This window comes from Zonotrichia albicollis, chromosome 9 (assembly GCF_047830755.1).
Source record: "Zonotrichia albicollis isolate bZonAlb1 chromosome 9, bZonAlb1.hap1, whole genome shotgun sequence".
In the NCBI taxonomy this organism is placed as follows: domain Eukaryota; kingdom Metazoa; phylum Chordata; class Aves; order Passeriformes; family Passerellidae; genus Zonotrichia; species Zonotrichia albicollis.
In genome coordinates, this window is record NC_133827.1 from 7,458,700 (window position 1) to 7,475,402 (window position 16,703).

A 16,703-nucleotide genomic window follows, 5' to 3' on the forward strand; every position below is an offset into this window, starting at 1 on the left:
AGCCAGCAAATGAATACAAACATGATCAAGAAAATGCAAATTGTTCTTCAACACTCAATGCTTCTGTTCTGTCCAACAGATAAAGCAGCTTTTGTTCTCTTGTCTTTCAGGTATTTAAAAAAAAAAAAAAAAAAGTTGCATGCACTAATTCCCATTAAGTTGCTGAAAACAGTCACCCAGAAAAGCTTGCCCCAAATCCCCCTGAGCTGTGGCAGTTCTATTGTGAAACAGCACAGCAGCAGCTCCAGGCTCAGGAGCAGACACTCACTGCTTTGGCGGTTGCACTTCACTGCAAAGAGAATCACTCTTTTAGCACTCAGTCAAGGGTCAAAACGGACAGTCAAATCCTTTCATTACAAAATTTAGAATAAAAGAAGCTTTCCCTGAGTTCTGGGGAGAACTACAAAGTCTTTAGAAGGCCTTCTGAGAAGGCCTCCCAGTCTGCATTTTGGAAGTTGTCCGGCTTGACCCAGCAAAGAGAGGAAATGACAGACTCTGCTGCCACAGATTCTCCCGTGGAGGGAATGGAAGCCCTGCAGGTTCCCCTGCAAATGCTGCCCCTGTGGCTACAGACACCCCCTTTTTAGCTGAACCTCTTGACAGGAGCTTTACCAAACCAGAGGCATTCTAATGGTCTTTCTCTTTCAAAATCAGAAACTCAGCCACCAAGAAAGAACAGGAAGACATAAAAAAGCCAGGTTAGGATATACCCCAAACTAAGCAGAAGGGAAACCTCTACTTACATGCAAAACGTGTAACGTAATACACAGAAAAAGAAATGCCATAGGCAGCAAAAGCTGCTTTAGCCAGATGATGAAACATTGTAACAGGGTTGTATGAGTTTTTCTAAACTAGGAAAAACAAGGCTCTTGTCAGTGGGCAGGCACCCACTGACAAAGGCGCCCACCAGGAAAGTTTTCCTCAACTGAGCAAGCACTAGGGCTGCTCTGACACTCAGGCCTTCCGTGCACCGAGGCAATCTTCTGATGTCACTATGACAAGTTGGCAACCATGCCCTGACATCACAAAGCAAATGCTCTATGTTGGTCTGTGAATTTATGCAAAGCAATAACCAACCTTCCCTACAGCAAACACAAAAGAGCCTGGGAAGTTCTTCTCTGTCACAAAGCAGCACAAATTCCCTTCATGGGCCAAGCGCTGTTGTTCAGGGGATCAAAGAGGAACTCCAGGAGTGCCCCAAGAACCTACAGCCTGTACCCCAGCTCAGCCCTCAGATGGGACTCAAGCAAAGGAAACCAGACCAAGAAATGGCCCACAGCATTGCACATGCGAGAAATGACTCTCACTTTTAACATTTTAAAGGTTTAGTAAACCTTAACAAAGGACTGACTAAGGAAAAATTGCAGCATTGGGAGTCTCTGTGACTAGCAGCCATGTGCTCATCTATAAAAAGGATGCTCTGCCTTTTATACTCTCAGCTCCTCCAAAAGTTTTGTCATTCAACTCTTTCTCTGCTGTCCATAGGTGGAGATTATTTTCTTGCATCCTGACTGGAGGCCAGGTGTTGTTACACCCTGCCTGCTGGTCACAAGCCAGCCCTCCCCAATGCCCTGACTCCCATGGCTATTACAAGGGGGACGGGAAAGAGGACTATGGGAGGATGTATTACAATACCATCATTACACATTTGAACATCCACATAACATCTACTTCTTAATTGTCAGAGCCAACCATTGCATTACTCGTCTGGAACACACAGAACCAGGAGAGAGGCCACTGTTGGCATCACAGCTGAAATGCTTCCTAACAAATCTCCCCACATATTTGCACCTTTATTGGACATGCCCAGGGCTCCGGTGCATGTACATCTCTGCCTTTCTTTCCCTTTGGCAGCAGTCGAACTGGCAGCATCTGCCCGCCAGCAGCAGCTGCTCCAAGCTGGGAACACCGCTGGCGGTGCTGATTTCCAGAGGCTTCTGTGTGCCAGGGGAAGCCAAGGCAGGAGCGGTTGAACGGTGCTGGCGCTGCTGCTGCTCTGTGCCAGAGAGCCCCGGCTGGGCAGGGCACAGTGCCCACTGTGCTGCGGGCTCCTTCTGCTGCCACAGCTGGGCACACCTGGCAACAAGGCATGACAACTTGTGGGCAAGCCAATGGGTGTCTGGGGCTGCACTGCTCTGCGCACACCCAGCACACCTGCAGCACAGAATTTCAACCCTCAAACAGGTAAACCAAAGGGAAACAGATGGAAAAGATTTCATTTCAACCATTCTTTATGCTTCAATAGAAATTACCAAAATGAAAGTTACCAAGCAGGGCACGATCCACACTGCCAGCTCAGTGTGAGAAAAGAGGCATTACTTTATTTCAGTTCTGGGTGTTTGAGGAATCACTTCCCCGAAACATGCACACCCACGTGTTAGTATCCACAGAACTAAGACATTACTTTCATTTCTTTTATTCATTACTTTGCTCAAACTCACAGGCTAAACATTCTCACAAAGTATTTGACATGTTTAAATCACTTTCCCATAATTACTGACATTTAGAGTAGGGGTCTCTTGAGGGTCTCTGGTGGTCATGTGGTGAACATCCCGTTCCTCAAATTCTCCTCCTATGGTTAAGAGCCTTCTTCTCCTTGAATGCATTGCAGCTACCTCCTCAGTAGGCCCACTGTCTTTATTCTCAAGGCTAAGACATCCACTTGCACACATTAACCACTGGTGTGAGGGAAGGTACAACTAAGCACTGCCTGGTAAAGCTTAACAAATTCACAATTTGTTGCAGGTCAACACTTCCCCAACATCTCTCGTTCCTTCTCTGGGAATCAAACACAAGCATTTTGTGATCACTGAGCCCAAGGCGCCTCCAGCCCTCCTGTCACCCAGCAGCCCTTCTCTCCTCACAAACAGCAGGCCCAGCAGTGCCTTCCCTCACTGGCTCAGTCACCAGCTGTGTCAGGAGTTCTCTGTCACACACTCCAGGACCATCCTGGACTGTTTGCTCTCCACTGCACTCTGTTGCCAGCAGACATCCCCACCCTGTTCCGTGCCCCTTGCAGAACCCTGCACCTGCTGTCCATGGGCACCTGGAAGGGGAGGCACTCACGGCAGAGATGCACCAGCTGCCCTGGGCAGGAACCAAAACCCTCTGGGGGCACAGCTGCTGGCCTGGGTCTGGCACAGCTCTGCACGCCCCACTCCTCACGGGCTCTGGGCTGGAAATGCAATTGCACTTTCTGCCTCATGGAGAAACACCAGGGCTGCACAAACAACGGCCAGCAGGCCACATCCCAAAGGCACTGCAGCATGGAGCTGAGAAGGAAGAAGACTCTTCCCCAATTCCTAACCATACCAAAACCACCATCATTGGGACTTTTAATCTTCTGAATGTAGAGTTGATTCACAGGATGTCAAGGGAATCTTCCAATGGAGTTGAAGTTTGGTAGGGTTTTTATTCTGAGTCCTACTCAGACTGTTGATTTGAAAATTTATTTTAAAATATTTTTTTAAAGGCTGTGCAGTCATATGGTTTTGTTCTAGTACCAAAATGGCTAGATGAAATGTACTGGCATTTTAATGACATCCGAATGGACTAGTCTGTAAAAGCTTTCCTGCAGAATAGCCACTAAACAAGAAATGAAAATCTGTGGACTGTTGACTTTGCAAATTTCTACTAAACTTATCAGGCAATGAGGCACTTTCAGTTAGATCATAGAGCAAATTAATTCCTATGGATACCTTGATTTGGATAAACCTGTTGATTTCAAATGAAAACTGCCAGCACATACTAAGTGGAAATCTGTATACTCACTTCTATGAGCTCTGAATTTTTAGATAGGCATTGTTTGCCATATTAACAAAAATTAACATTCTGGCTATTTTTTTTACCTACAGCCAGCTCTTCAACACTCTTTGTAACATCAGAGTTTGTAGCAATGTGAACCATGGGTTGGTGGAGCATTGCAGAAGGCTCCTATGCCAGCACTAAATGTTCACATTTACCATGGCATCACTTCTTGCCTTTAATTCCAAGCTACAGCTCAGTCCCTGCAGTATAGATTCACACTTGTAGTCTGTATTTGCAGCTGGTTCTTACTTCCCTGTCCAGAATAAAATCATGCTTGGATCTCAAATCAAAATAAACAAGGAGAGAGTCAGGTTCTGGATAGGTATAGCAAGAACTAAGGTATTTTTTTGCTGAGGGCTCCCAGGTGCCTCTGGATGGGGCTGCTCTGGAGCTGCTGTGGGGCTGTGGCGCTGCTGGGGCAGCCCCTGAGGGGCTGGGGCGCTGGCAAGCCCTGAGCAATGGGCTGGCAGAGGCCACAAGCAGCCCCCCGGCAGCTGCGCGCCCTGTTCCTGCCAGAGCTGACTTGCAAGAGGGACCCTGGGCACTCTGGAACTAACAGCATCAGTGTTGTTGGAAACCCAAATGCAGGGAAATCTCAGACCTTTGGTCTTGTCAGCAAAGCTTAGAATTAAACACAGGATTTGATCAGAGACCTTGGAAAGGGCTTCCAAACTTAGGTGCTAGAAGCGAGAATGTGGATTTCTAGTTTATTATAGCAGAGACACGGGGAGGAACGTTGAAGTGGAGGAAAGTTTAGAGGTTTAGTGCTGAAGATCTAGAAAAAGTAAAAGTAGTTACAATGGTAAACAAGAAGCTTAGGATGCAGTGCTGTATGTTTGTGTGTCATAACATGATTGGCTAAGGAGGCTTACACTGTAACATGAGTCCCTAAGACGAAATATTGAAGGATTGGGTCCAAAACATAAATATCCTTGTTGGCCATGTCTTCTTGGCCAAGAAATCCTTCAAAGCTCTTGTAACTACAAGTCTTGTGGGCCTTGTGAGCCATGCAGTGCAGATGTGAACCAAACTCACCCTTCCTGTCTGTGTAGAAGAGAAGAAAAAGCAATGGCATCATCTAAAACACTCAGAGGTCTGCTCTCTAGCTCATTCCAAACTCTTTCAACACCCCCAAAGTGGCATTTAGCTACAAAGAGATGACAAGGACTCTTAGTGCTGGCTCTTTGACTCCAGAGCGGCCGCTTTAGAATCTTTCACATGAGCCTGTGTAGTCATGTGCCAGAAATGGATCATTTGGAGAAACTTTCCCAACTGACTTGCATGGAGGTTTGTTTGAATGGTATTTGAGGAGAAAGGCTCCCAGCAGAGGTCTGGGCTTTGGCCTAGCTGTGTTCCCTGCTGATTGTGAAGTGTGCCATCAGTTGCAGGGCTTTCTGGGCTAAAAATATCATCAAGTCCCTTGGACTTGCTCTTTTAGGGCTCTTAGATCTGGACCCACTTTCAGTGCAAATTTGGAGACCTCATCCGTGGGTGGATGGACCACTGAGGATTTTCCCAATTGCTGGGAATGGTTCTCCAGGTCCCTTGTGTAAAACGGGGCTCCCCAGCACCTGCGCATCTGCAAGATGATAAACAATTGTCTTGGTTTGAAAAGAGAGGTGTCTGCTAATGAAGGCAGAAGGCTGCTCTGAAATGGAAAATGTAAATCTCCTCCCTTCAAATGATTCTAATTTAGAAATTCAAATGCTCTCAGGGAAAGATATGGGGATAGGACTGAGCCCGCAGAGCTGGGCAGCGTTTGCTGATGGTCTGAGCCCTTCCCAAAAGTTCCTGTGCGGGCTGTCTTTGACACCTTGGGCCAGGGATTCCTTCCAAGCTGGGCCACTTTGGCTGGGCTGGGGGCGGCCCCAGGGCAGTAGGCAGTGTTTGCAAGGGCCCTGGGTGGCACGCAGCAGCACGGTCTCTGTGCCATGGAACGGAACCCAGTGACCAAGGGCCCTTTGTGACACGTGGGAAATAGAAGCTTGCCTGGCTGCTGGGAGCGCACAACGGGGCAGAACGGGACAGAGCGGTGCCGTGAGGAGCCCCCGCACAGCGCACCGGTTCCTGTCTGACCCGGAGCCTTTCCGAGGCGTTCTTGCTGCAGCTGAGCTCGAGGCCAGACCACAGAACTTGGTGACCTGTGGCCTTCCCGAGGCTTCTCTTCAGCAGGTGCGCACACAAATCCAGTCATTATCATGGAGCAGAGACACCTGAAAGTGACCAAGGTGGCCTGGGGGAAAGAGGAGGAAGAAGGCCCTGGAGCTGCCCCAGCACATGAAACCAAAGCGGTGGTGCCGTTTGAGCTGCCGCAGGAGGGTGAGTGGCAGAGCTGGGCCACAGGGTTGGTGCCTGCAGCCAACTTGGCACCATTCCATCCCATCCCATTTTATCCCATCCCATCCCACCCAATCCCATCCCATTCCCATGGACAGGACAGAAGAGGGGCCAGGCAGACACCCCCCAGTGGCCCTGCTCCACATTCCCTGGGGCATCCTGGGGCTCTCCCTGCCTGGGGAGCACAGGGCTGGCCCGCGTTCTCCAGCCTCTCCCGCAGCCCCTCATCTCTGGCTGTGCTCGCTCTTTGCCAGATGCAGCCCTGGAGCGCACACAAGAGCAGGAGTCCAGCCGTGGCCGCTTCCGCAGAACAGCGCAGGTACCTGCAGCCACCCCCACCTGGGCTGGGCCTGCTGTCCCTGCTCAGCACAGCACCGTGTGTGCAGCACTCCATGCAACATCCCTGGCTTCTTGCCCTTCTCCTACAGTTGGTCGGCAAATTCATCAAGAGAATGCAGGAGGAAGAGACCATCACCACAGGCACTGGGCTCAGACCATACTCTCCCATCTTCCAAACCAAGCCCAGTGCAGCCCTCCTGTGTATGCTCGTACAGGAAGATTTTTACTATCCAAACCAAGTAAGCAGCTTGTGGCCAGGGTTTGATCCTCCCAGGAATTGCTTGGCCTCCCAAGCCACGCATGCTGGTTGCTGTGAGCCTTTGGGGCCACATAGCAGTGGGCTGGGAAGGGAAGCACTTCTCTGGGGAAGCTGGGAACATTGCTCCCTCTGGCAGCTTTCCAAGTCTCCTGCTGCATTATCCAGGTGCCCGCCATGGTGAGGTTCATCCACCAGTGGCTCATGGCCAATGATTGTGCTGAGCACAGGCTGGATGAGGCCCTGCTGGATCTCACCGAAGCACAGCCAGATGACGCAGTGGTGACGCTCCTGCGTGTGGCCCCGTCCTGTGACAGGTATGGGGCCGCCTGCCATGAGGGGTCAGGCCTCCCCAGCCCAACACCCTGTACAGCCTGCCCCAGGTGTCGGAGCAACAGAGAGTTCCAGGGCCCTCTGGCTGCTCCCTTTCCCAGCCCTGGCACGTCAGCCCCTGAGCCTGCTGCCGTGCTCCCTCCCTGCCCCTCAGGGCTCTGTCCCCACAGGGCTGGGCTGCCTGGCTGCTGCTGGCAGGGGGCAGTGGGCAGAGGCAGAACTGGCATCCAGCTCAGCTCCCTCCGGTGCTGTGTCTGAGACCCCCCTGAGACACAGCTCTGACCCCACAGAGCTGCCATGGCCATGTGGAAGACCATCATGGGCTCAGCCAGGACTGCGGAGCTGGCGCAGCTGATCCTCCTGGATGTGCTGGGGAGCTGGCCAGAGTACAGCACCTGCACCTCCGATGGGGACGAAACGGGTGTCTTTGCCCTGGCTGTGAGTTTCTGCAGCTGGACTTTGCAGGCCCCAAGGCCGCCTCTCCAGCAGCTCTCCATCCTCCTTCCCCCACTGCATCTCCCTGCCTCAGGCGCTGGCCTGAAACCTGGCCCAGGGGCAGCATCAGGCCCACCAGGCCCCGTGCTCCCCATGCATCTCTCTGAGCACCTCCCTGTCACGCTCGGGCCGTGCCACACGCACACCTCGGCACTGAGCGCTGTCTCGGGGGGCTTTGTCCTTTGTAGGCAACCATGGTGATGTGGAAGATCCTCCAGGTGCCCTGTCTCCCACGGATCTTGAAGGTGTATTTCCCTCGCCTGTTTGTGCATCTCCTCTTCCAAGTGTTCTTCAGCACTCTGGATATGCCAGAGGAGGTCGACACCTTCTGGAAGGGATGCCAGGAAGAGCACGGCCTTGCCACCAGCCCCAACAGGTGCTCCATCCCACTCCTCCTGTCCCTGCCACGTGGCCTGCCAAGGAGGCAGTGCTGCCAGCGTGACCTGGGCTTTGCTGTGCACACAGGTTTGCAGTGCGCACCCTGAAGTCCCTGCTCTGCCTTCTCCGCTGCGAGGATGTGGTGGTGGCAATGGAGCGCAGGTGTGCCTGGGACACGCTGCTCTCTCTTGACACTCACCACTTTGCCGTGGCTCTGCTTGCCAGGTGAGACCCCCTTCTCCCCACTGCCTCTGCCATTGCTGCTCTGTGCCCAGGTGGCCCACAAAGTGTCCGTGGTGGCCATGGGCCAGAGGGCCTTGTCACTGAGGGACGGCCAAGCAGACTGGAAAAGGCTGGCAGAGGAGGGTGCCCATGAGCAACCAACTCCCAAGTGGCCCAGGTCCCCTTGCTGGAAAGGTGGTGGGGGAAGACGAGAACTCTGTGAGTCACTCGTGGGAGAGTTTTGCCCCACAGGCTCAGGGTCTTGTTTCCTTTTCCTCTTGTCAGAATCATTTGCCATTCAGCCATCCACTTTTGTTCCGCGGTTGCATTCTACCTGCTCGCCCTGCTCAGCAAAGAGATGCCATACTGGGATTTCCCTGCCCTGGCATTCCTTGTGGAGGTGAGCCTCAAGGCCAGCGCTGCCTGGCTGAGCGGCCTCCCAGCCCTCTGGCCTCTCGCAGCCACAGCTGCCAGGACAGTGCCCGTGCCCTGTGCTGCTGCCTGGGCCCGGCTCTGTGCGTTCCTGGGCTCCTGCCGGCCGGCTCCCCTGTCACTGCCCTGTGCCTTTCAGGTCCTCGAGTGCCTGGACTTGAGGGAATGCAGTGACAGTGTTCTGGAGATCCTGGCACAGAACCTGCAGAGCGAGCACATGGCTAGGCGTTACTTGGCACTCCGAGGCCTCATAGTGCTGGGCAAGAATCCCTTGATGGTGAGAAGGGGGCAGTGGCTGAAGCCGTGCAGGCAGCGTGGGGCTGGGCAATGCAGTTGCTCGGCCTTGCCTGGGCTTCGGCCGCTGGGGCAGCTGCTCCCAGCTCTCCTGCCTCCCGCTTCAGCTGCCCCAGTGGTTCGGGACAGGCCTTTGGCCTCTGGGCCCTGCGGCAGCAGGGCGGCCTTTCACAAAGTCGTGTTCCGCACAGGCTGAAAAAATGTGGAACCTGACTGAAAGGCTTGTGGAGCTCCTGCAGGAAAATGACAGCGACATGATCGGGATGACCATTCTTCTTTTAAGATACTTGCTCCTGGATGATGGTGTCCTAATACCCACCCCCATTGCCCTGCAGCTGGCTGAGGCGCTCCTGCCACTCTTTGACCATGTAAGGCTCTGTGCCCACAGCCACGGCCACTGGCTGCTGCCCGGACACTTGGTGCCCTGTGGAGATGCAGGCCTGTGCCCTGGGGGGCCTGAAGCAGCTGATGCTCAGGTATTTTGCCCTTCCTCTCGTACAGGATGATAGGCAGGTGCAGCTGAGCTCCATGTGTGTCTTTCAAGAGATTCTGGACTCATTAACCAAAGATGGAAGAAAGGCCCTGAAGTCCCACGTGCGTCAGAGCCTGGTCCCACTCTACTTCCACTGCCATGATGAAAATCAGATTGTTGCTGAGGTGAGCACTTGTGGCCGGCTGCTGTCCACCTGGGAAGGGGCTGGGCTGCCTCCTGCCCTGGCACCTTGCGGGCTGCAACCTCCTCCAGGCTGTGACACTGGGATGCTCCTGGGCCCTGGCCTGTGGGGCCATCTGTATGTCTCTGCTGCTCTCCAGGCGTCCTGTGTAGTACTGTATTCTGCAGCCAGATTCCTGAAGAGAAGGAATCTCGAACAAGTGCCAGAGGTGGATGAGACATGGAGGTTTGGCGAGAGCCTGGTAAGAGCAGCTAAGAATCCTCAGCCTGGAGAAGGGCCCTGAGGGCGGTGCTCAGTGTGCGGGGCCGGGCAGCTGTGCTCCTGCCCGCTGCTGCGGCCAGAGGACGCGCGGGCTCTTCTCCAGGCTCCCGTGGGCCTGAGTCGGGTGCCCATGGAGGCCCGGCCCGGCGGGGCTGCGGGGCGGCACCGCGGCTCCCCGGGCAGCAGCCGGCCCTCTGCCCCCTGCCCTCGGGAGCCCTTGGCCAGCGGCTGCTGGCCGCGCCTCAGGGCTGTGCGGCCAGGGGAGGCCGGGGCTGGGCGCAGACAGCGCCCGGCCCAGGAGCTGAGCCCGCGCCAACCCTTCCCTCCTGCCGCTCTCTCCAGCTGGCAGAGGACAGGAGCAGAGCGGCCGAGCACCTGCGCCGGGCCCTGCGCTACGTGGAGAGCCCACAGGAGCCCCTGCGAGAGGCGGCCGTCAGGTTCATGGGTGAGTCCCGAGCCCGGGCTCCCTCCCCGGCCCGGCCCGCCGCAGCTCGGCCCCAGCCCCGCCTGCTGCCCCGGCAGCGCCAGCCGGGCTCGGCGCCGTGGAGCCCCGCCTGGCCCGGGCATTGCTGCTGCCGTCCTCTGGCAGCCGTGCCCTAGGGCGGCGGCGTGCGGCAAGGGCCGGGCTGAGCCCTGCCGGGCCAGCAGCCCGTGTGGCCACAGCGCCGGCAGCGCCGCTGGCAGGGAGCTGTGCCGCTGGGGCCGTGACAGGCTCTGTGTTCACAGGCATGGCCGGGCGGCACCTGAGGGGGCAGCAGCGAGAGCTGCAGCTGATCTGCACTGGTGAGTGAGTGAGGGCAGCGGGCTGACAGCAGGGACTGCCAGGGGGAGCTTGTAAGCCCTGTCCCGGCTGCGGAGAGCTCTGCTCCCGTGGGCAGAGCACACGGAGATTTCAGGGCGACGTGGGCCGTTCCTGACCAGCAGCTTCAGGCTGATCCCCTTGCTCCCTGCTCCCTCCCGGCCACGGCAAGAGCCGGCTGGGATGGCCCTTGCAGGAGGCTCTCCTGGGCTCCCGGCAGATCCGGCTCTTACCGTGCCTCTGTTCCTCTCTCTTGCAGCCCTGGAACGCCTGACGGAGGACACGAGCAGTGCCGTGTCAGAGCTGGCACTTCAAACACTGCATGTCCTCCGAACAACACCGCATGGCCGATATTCCATCTTCCAGAGGCTGCACGATCAGCTGCACAGGGCCTGGATCACTCTGCCTCGTCTCTCGCGGCTCAGCTGGCTGCACTGCTGGAGCTCTGAGGACAGCTGATCTGGGAGGGTCTCTTAGCTGGTGCAGCCTGAGCCAGTGGGGATTTTTACTTTTCTTTAAGATTTTTCTTTTCTACCGTTCTAATTTTTACCCTCTGTAAATATAGACCGTGTTATAATATACACCGTGTTATAATATACACACTCTCACGAGATTTTCTTTGCTGCCCAGGGTCCGTAGGGCATAGGGGAGGAGGGGAAAAGGGTGCTTGTGCTCAGCCAGCTGCCCAGGCGTGCAGCGGGCAAGGGAAAATGGCCAGAAGCCCCTTGGCCTTTGGTGGTTCTGATGAAGCCTTTGTGCTGGTGACAGAGCAGCTGGGCAGGGGCCGGGGCTGCGGGGATCCCTGCCAGAGTGGTGCCTGGAGATGGCCACAAGCCCTGTGCCAGGCAGGAAGCGCCAGCCGTGTCCTCCTGCCCGTGTGCTGCTGGCTGCCTTGCTGAGGGCTCCCAGGTGCCTCTGGACGGGGCTGCTCTGGAGCTGCTGTGGGGCTGCAGCTGTGGAGTACCTGCTGCAGGTTGTTAAAATCAGGAGCCCTGTGCATTCTATGTAGAGAACGCTGGTTGCATAATAAATCTGTCTTCCTGTCAAAAGCAGGCAATTAGTGTTAATGATTTCATCACAAATAGCAGGAGAACACTTAAAAGTTGCCAGAGAAACTGCATTGAAAAACACTGTTAAGACAAAGATTATGATGCTACATAGGAACAGGTGCATCCCTCAAAAGCCTGGAGAAAAAAGTAAGACCTCAGAGACATGGTGCCAATAACAGCACAATATGCAAATTACACATTAAGGACTTTTGGAGAAAGTCTGTACTCTCTAGATACAAAAACTCATAATAGAATACAGTCCACCAATACATGGTGGCCATGTGTTGGGCATACCACATGACACAATGTTAGCCTCATGTTTTGGTGAAATATACAATTAAGTAGGGAGTTAAAAATTGGTGGGAATTAATCTGGAGAGCTTTCTGTGTGACGGGACTAAAATAAGCTTGATTTTTAGCCTACAAAAAAAAAAACCTCATAAAAATTACAATTATTGTGTAGAAATGCAGGAAAGTACATATATGTGGAACGGAAAGAGCAAACATGAGACAGCATATCCAAAACATTTTTTATCTGAATTATTAAAAATATACACTTTGGATATATTTTGAATATATATATAACCTTTTGTTAGGTTGCCTTGTCATGATGTTTCAGCTTTCTAGAAGACAACGATAAGGAAGATGAATGCAAGTTTATAATGAAAGTTAAGGAATGTAATTGGTCCAGTTTAAGGAACATTTCATGGCAGGAGTGAGTTTTGAAGAGAACAGGAGGAAATAGTCTCACATGTAGGCCACGGGCCCTACATGAAAGTTAATTTCTGCTGCAGTGCCAAGCAGGAGCAGGGATTTTTAACCATGAGTGATGACAAAGGAGGATGTGTTGTGGTTCATTAGAGTACACTGAGTGCAAATCTACAGAAAACTCAATGATACGGCATCATATGAGGATCTAGTGACCTCCCAATAAGGCTTATCTAAGTAACTAGCATATGAATAATTAGTTATCTCCAAAAGTGCCTCATAGATATGCAATACAGGATGAAATCCAGTAAAAGAATAATAAAATATATGAGAAGCTAATTAAAAGTCTAAAGGGGATGTTGTAGTTCAGATTTTCTGTGTCTCAACCACTGGCCAGATGGGTCCACGGGTGCTTTGGTGACCACTGTGTTGTAGTAATGTGAGCTGGATATGTATCACACTGCTCTGAATTGATACTACTGGGTGACAGAACAGATGCTGATGAAGGCTTAAAAAGCAGATTGAGCCTAATATTTGGAAATTCTGGAAGCAGGAAAAATTCTGGAGAAAACATCTCCAGGCAGTGAATGAGTTTCACTGCTCTAAGGCATTAAGAGTGCTTGTATGGGACACATGCTGAGAAGAGCATCTGGCTTCTGGGCTGCAGGCTTTGGGCTTCTGGAAGAGGATTTCTTGTACAGCAGAAGTCAGTTCTTCAGGACAGAGGTGCAATCCTTTGATTTATTCTGCAGCAAAAGTCATCCACTCAAGTGAGAAAAATTATTTTTGGTACCTATTCCTGAAATGCTCTTGCTGACATTCTGCAAATAATTCTGCTACCAATGGTGAGTGGAGACTGAGCCAAAAGTAAGAGGGAAAGGAGGAGGTCAGCTTATGAAAAAAACCATTATTAAAGTCAGCACACTACTGCTAAGAGCCATCTCAGAGTCATACATAATATGCTGTCATGGGCTGTACCATAACTTTCCTGACTGACACAGTCACTTTCACTGACAAGCAACATGCAACCCTCATTACCAGTGGACACTTCAGAATATGTGACTGAAGAAGTCCTTGGGTAAAATAACAAAAACAGACCACAGTATCTACAAGATACTGTGAGAAACATTTAGAAACGAGAACAGTTAGAAAGCTTTATCTTAGTGGGAGTTCTTTAAAACAATTAGACAAGTTTTGTATTCCAGTGAGGCAGCTTCTTGCTTAAATACCAGGGATCTGATGAGATACATTTTAAGCCAGGTCATGCTTTCTTTTTTCTGCCAAATATAATTAAAAATGTATTGAAATGTGCAAGCTGCACTATTCATTAAGCATTTGCAGATGTAACGCCATGAGGAGCACTGCTGCTGTTCTGCTTTTGGCACTTGACATTACCATGGCAAAAAACATGCTGAGCTAATAGAGTGTCTGGACATTGGAAACTGAAGCACAGCTGGCATTGAGAAAAACAATTCCCTAAACTAAAAATTACCTGTAATGCAAGTTCTTGGAATGCTCCTTTAACTAAAAAAAAAAAAATCGTGGTGAAAATCTGACAAATAAAGACAAGGACTGGCTAAAAATACAAGCAGGGATTTTTTTTTGTTTTTCTACAGACTGTGAAAGTTTGGATTCCTGCTCCTATTTAGAACTAACCCAAGAACTAACCCAGAATTATCAAGTTTGAAGTCCTTTACAATTTTTTTTCTTTTAATTTATGAAATATGTTAAACCATCATCTTAAATTATGAAGTCTGATTTTAAACCACAATGTCATCAACAGCAATATGAATTCAAGACCAGAGAGACTTCTTCCTGAAAGATGCAGGTTTGATAGGGCTGCACTTGATAGGGTAAGCACGATGGTACTTAAGCACATACTTTATACCAGTAAAATGCAAAATCATATAATATTTTAGGTTGTGAAAAGAGATTTGAGACCATTGGGTCCAATCATTAATCTTTCTAAATGAACCACTAAATAAAGGACATTCCTAAGTGCCAGATCTACATGTCTTCTAAATAGCTCCAGAGACGGTGACTCAGCTGCTTCCCTGAGCAGCAGTTACAATGATTTACAGCTCCTTTGGTGAAGAAATTTTTCCTAATACCCAGCCTAAACCTCCCCTGCTGACTCCTGAGGTCATTTCCACTTGTCTCATTTCTTGTTTCTTAGGAGAAGAGACAAACCCATGCCTGCCTAACCTTCTCTCAGGAAGTTGTAGAAGAGTGAGAAATCCTCCTGACCCTTCTTTTCTCCACAATAAGCCACCCCAGTTCACTCAGAGTACTTCCTCAGAGGGTTCCAGCTCCTCCTCTTTGTTGGCCATTCTGTGTGCATTGATCCCACCATGTTACCTTTTTTGTGACTGGAATGAACCTGATCACATTCAGTAAAAGCTTGGTTCCCTGCTCTTCTGGGTCAGAAAAATTCCCTATTTTGCAGCTGATCTTCTGGATTCGTGCTCTGCCTCTGGCCAATGATACAGGGTTTTTTAAGCCAAACCTTAATTTGAATTAATCTTATTGGTAGGTTGTCAAGTCTCAGTTTGAATTTTCCTTTGGGAATCTTAAAAAATCCATTTAATGGAGTTTCCATCAATGTATTCTTTTTTCAGTAATAAGTAAGCCTTATGTAGTAAGACACTACGTATCAGACACTTCCCTTGGCAAACAGCGATCCTTGCTTACTGAAAACTCCCTCACTACAGGTTATTTTTAAAAACTGTATAATAATTTTGATGTGTCATAATCCACCGGTAATTTTGAACAGTAGCTTATCTCAGTCCAATGTCATTCTTGGCTGATGACCTGGAAGCATTATCTAGATCTGGAAAGGTCAAAAACAATTTCAGTGCCAAAGAAATGATAAGCTGCAGGTGTGAGTGGAAGCTTTCCAGATCACATAAAATGCCAGGAAATTTTCCCAAAAAGATTTTTTTAGCATTTATAAAGTAATTGAAATAAAAAAAAATTAATATATCTGTAATATGTAAGTAGCAGAAGAAAAACTGTAACTTTTGCTGTCTGTAAATTATTGTATTCATCAGAAATTTTTTAAAACATAAATTGGAGTCAGTGAAATGTTACTAGATCATGTTCCATATTACAAGCTCTTCAGTGAATGTTGTGGGCCAGTATTTTGTTCTTTGTATGTGCCTGTGTTATGTGAACATTTGGAAATAATTTTTGCAATCAGAACGGTGAAGAATACACGTTCTTATGATGTATGGACTTCTCATTCCTTTAAGACTCCTTAAAGTTCAATCAATCCAGACTTTGTGGTTACTTTGGAACAAAAAACCACCTCTTAAAAACTCACAGATGGAGAAAAATCAAAAGCATTAAGACGAGACAGACTAATAGGTGTAGGAGGTTATAGATAGGCAGTAAGCTAACCTATGCCCAGTTTGGCTTGTAAAATGGCAGTGGAAAACAAGCCAGGCAGCCCAGCAAAGCACAGGTCTGCCACAGAATGTTCAGAGGGAGCTGAGCCTGGGGCCTTGCTCCCAGCCAAGCACTGAGAGTCAGGAGGAGCTCTGCTCTCATGTACCATTGCCACTGCCCTTGACATTATTCAGGTCTGTCTTCTGCACCTGTGCTCAGTGAGAGATTCATAAAGACTTGTGTCCGTGTCAGATCATAGAAAGAAACCAAACAGAGCTATTGAAGGACAGATATGTGCCATCTAGAAATGCTAAGACATAAAGGGAAAAAAGCTGGATTACCCCACATCATTATTTTTTTCCCCAGGTCAAATGAACATTTTACATTAGTCTTGTTAATTTCTTCTTTTTCAAATGGGCAAAAACACTTAGTTTAATTCAGAGCCTACAGCTCTGATACATCAGGTATCACATATCAGTCAGGAGCTGAGACTGCCACTGCAAAGCCCACAGCTATGGCCAGAAATGCAGCAGCCTGCTTACCCAGTTGTTTCTCTCCCTTCTCTTTCCAAAACTCTGTGCATACCATTGGTCTATTTTATTAAACTTTTTTTTTTCCCCCGAGAGAATTAATTGTCACCTTGAAAAATCTATGGTTTCATTCTTGGGAGTGCTTCTGGAATTGCTTTTTTTTTGTTGATGGCAGCATTGATATGAGCTGCAGCTTGTTCCAAGGTGTTTTTCCAGCAGATGGTGCAAAATATTTTATAATATGGTGGTTGTAACAGTGGGAGTAGTTCCTATGTTCCTGGGAAAGCAGACTTCAAGAAAACAAAAAAATTGTCATGATTGCAAGTATGTTTAAGCAGTTGTCAGGACAAATATAGCAATACTAACTGTTATCCCTGCAAGTTATAGTTTTCATATAGCAATG